Source organism: Pinus tabuliformis, chromosome 1_2 (assembly GCF_031772625.1).
Source record: "Pinus tabuliformis cultivar Carrire ecotype Pingquan chromosome 1_2, CPIR1, whole genome shotgun sequence".
NCBI classification, from domain to species: Eukaryota; Viridiplantae; Streptophyta; class Pinopsida; order Pinales; family Pinaceae; genus Pinus; species Pinus tabuliformis.
The window spans coordinates 719,583,352-719,587,038 of record NC_142298.1 but is presented as its reverse complement, the minus strand read 5'-3'; positions in this window follow the sequence as shown (position 1 = coordinate 719,587,038).

Sequence of the window (3,687 nt, the reverse complement as noted above, 5' to 3'; positions counted from 1 at the left end):
TATTCGGGTCTCTCATCATTAACATGGAGTTTTATTAATTAAAGGAGTATTTCTTAGAAATAAATTAGAACATTTATGTTTATTATTGCTCCTATTATAATCTTTGAAATCTTTATATCCATTACTTTGTAAATATTTCATTACTTGAAACACTAAAAGATCTTGTCATCCTTTGATTGTTCATGGACAATTTCGTTTCAAAAATAAAGAATATTTTGAATTTTTACCATCTTTTGACTTTAATTTTCATCCATGACTCTTAAGGAGTAATTTAACCTCCTTATCCACTAATTTTACATTCTTTTCAGTGTAATTCAAAAATATTTAAAAACTTGAAAGATAAGAGGTATCATTATGAGTCGACTTACCATGATCACGGGGAGCTAATGATGTTGAAATTATCATGACTTGTCGCCAAGCCAGGATAATTTCTTATGGTTACATAACTATAGGATAGGAGTTCTCATCGCGAGCCAACATGTTCAATATCATTATAACCTATGAATGGCATTGTCATTATCTGGCTAGCAAACCAAGATAGTGACTTTCAAGCAGTTAAAAGAAAAGTTTGAAAAAGAAAAATTAATACCTCTAAAACATTACTATAAGTGGATAGGATACTGGTATTATTCAGTTAAATGGTAACCTTGTTGAGGCTATGGATTCCTGTTGGCAACAGAGGCTCTACCAGTGACAAGTAAGTCTATCTTAATGCTAATAATCTATAGTTCTCTATTTTACTTTATAGCTAATAAAATGACTAACAAATATAATGAAGGTTTTTATCAATAACAAGTTTTGCAGTTTTACAAAATAATGAGTTCTGTTTTATTTAGAGTAATATTAATCAATCTAAATTTCAAATATTTACATATTTCTAAGTCTCTTTCTTTGGTTGTTAAAATTTCATTTACTTTTACAGAGATAATTGTTTCACCTAGTATGCTTCCAATTGTTGCAGTAGTCAACAACCCATAATTTATTTGTATTTAGTAATTAGTAAATAATGGGGACCCTTCTTTCATTTAAATAAAATTATTTAATTATCAATAAAGTTAGGTCACTTTTGGATTTGTTATGAATTTCTTAGGCTTAAACGTTTCCCTCATTGGAACTCATATATCATAAGCTCAACCCTTAAAATTTTACGATAAAATAAACACTGATAAGCCCTTTATCTTAAAATTAAAAGCATTATCAGAAGACTTCCATCAGATCCTTATTTTATTGTAACTTTCCTTGTTTGAAAGTTATGATAAATCCCCTCTCTGATATAGCTTCCCTGATGACCACTTTATTTATTAAAGGGATTGTATTAAAGTTTTATTATAAATCATGTGCGGCTCTATCAAATTAATGTTATAATTTCCTCGAGCCCCACAATTTCCATTTTTTATGTCATTCCTCACAAAATAGTAAATTTTTAATTGTGACACTTACGATATTTCACACTTCGGATATACTACAACAAAACAATCAATTTCTGCCAGATTTAGCACTAGAGTTTAGTGCATTTTTTCCTCAATTGATATGAGCAGCTTGGTGTTAAATCTAGCTCTATTGTACAATTTTTAAAGCGTCATTTTTTGCATCTTTTTTTACACCAAATTTTGCATCATATTTTGCACCAATATTTGCATTTGGTTTTACAACAGGTTTTGCATCTAGTTTTGTGCCATTTTTTGCTTCCTCTTTTGTGCCATTCTTTGCTTCTAGTTTTGTTTCATAATTTGCATTGAGTTTTACACCATCTTTTGCATCTAATTTAGTGCCTTTCTTTGCATCCAGGTTGTGGCAATTTATGCATCTAGTCTTATGCCATCTTTTGCTTCTAATTTTGTACTTATTTTTACATGTATTTTTGCAGCCGTTTTTTTGTCCTTTTTTACACAATTTTTTGCATTTAATTTTGCACCATATGTTTAATCTGATTTAGCACCAAATTTTGAAGCCATTTTTGCACCATTTTTTGCATCCACTTTTGTGTTTTATTTGTCTCCCTCTTTTGCATCCTATTTTGCACCATACTTTGCATCCTATTTTGCATCATTTGCTGCATCCAATTTAGCATCATTTTCAACAATCTTTCTTGCATCCAATTTTTCATCCGTTTGAGAATATAAATTTGTATCCTATGTTGAACAATGTGTTGCATCCACCTTTGCATCCCATTTTGACTCTAATGTTACACTCAATTTTGAGCCATTTTTTTCTTCTACTTTTTCATTTATTTGTGCACCAATTTTTGAATCTTTTGTTTCACCTCATTTTGTGTCCAATGTTGCATCCAAATTTCAACAATTTTTATGCTCATTTTTGCACCATGTTTTGTACTTTGTGTCCAATTTTGCACCATTTTTTATGTCCAATTTTGCATCCTTTTTTGTCTCTAATTTTTCATCCTTTCTGGCAACCAAATTTGCATCATTTTTGGCATCCAAATTTGCATCATTTTTTCTACCACATTTTGTGTCCACATTTGCATCTGATTTTATACCTAGATTTTAGTTTGAATTTTCATCGAGTTATGCATCAGTTTTTTCATTCTTGGTTTCACCCTTTTCTAGTCCCATTTTTCATCTTGTTTTGTGTCTTTTCTTATATCCTTTCTGCACCAAATTTTGCATCCTAATTTTACACCATTCTTTGCATCCTCATTTTGGTGTCCATTTTTGCATCCTTGTTTGTGCCCAATTTGGTATCCTTTTGTATGCCCTATTTTGTTCCCTTCTTTGTGTCTAGTGTTGTGCCCTTTTTTAATTATACTTTGAAACCCTTTTTGTGTCATTATTTGCATCTTGTTTTGATTGCTAGTTTAAGATCCAACTCTACTCCCAATTTTTCATCCATGGTTATATCCATTTTTGGCTTCTTGTTTAGAATTTTACTTGTATTTCCATTTATGACCCCCCTTATGGGTTCATTTTACTAATTTCAATTACATAGTGAAATATATTACAATTTATAAATATCATTTTGCTATAGGATTTAATGCACGGTTAGATGAATATAAAACCCTCTCGGTTTATCCTGGAAACCTGGGATAGTCTGATTAAAAGAAAGGTTGTTCTAAGGCTCAAGAATCTTTGTAGATCAAGATGTAGAGTATAGATTAAGAAAAAGAGAAGGAATCCTTGTGATTCCTAGCATGTAGGTCTTGTTGGAGTTTTTATTGTAGCTGGGAAGTGCTCCTAGCTAGCTCCAAACCTTGGTCCTACACATAAGGGAGAGAATAAAACAACCTTCACAACATAATATCTTGATAATCGAAACTATCAAAAACATATAAATATTATTGAATAAATAAATATAAACCAAATTCCCATACATTCTTTAGTTAAATAGAATAATTAAAGAATGAATAGCAACATATGGAAGGAATAACAATTGACCTATATTAATAAAGGAGTTGGAGGAAGGTTACAACCATTAGATGCAGCTGTAACAACACCTCCCCAAACTCCTAGCTCTAAAACTCTCCCTCTCAAGATAGATCTCAGTAGTGTGACAATACAATAATTCCCATCCTTTTCTCAATGGCCAAGCCTCCAATGTATAGGAAAGTGAAGGCTATGAAGATTTCCCAAATTTCTCATTAGTTTAATTTGGGCAAAAGCATTTGGCTGAATAATGTTTCCTCATATAAAAATGCCCTTTTCCACTTTTTATATGATTTTGTGCTTAGAA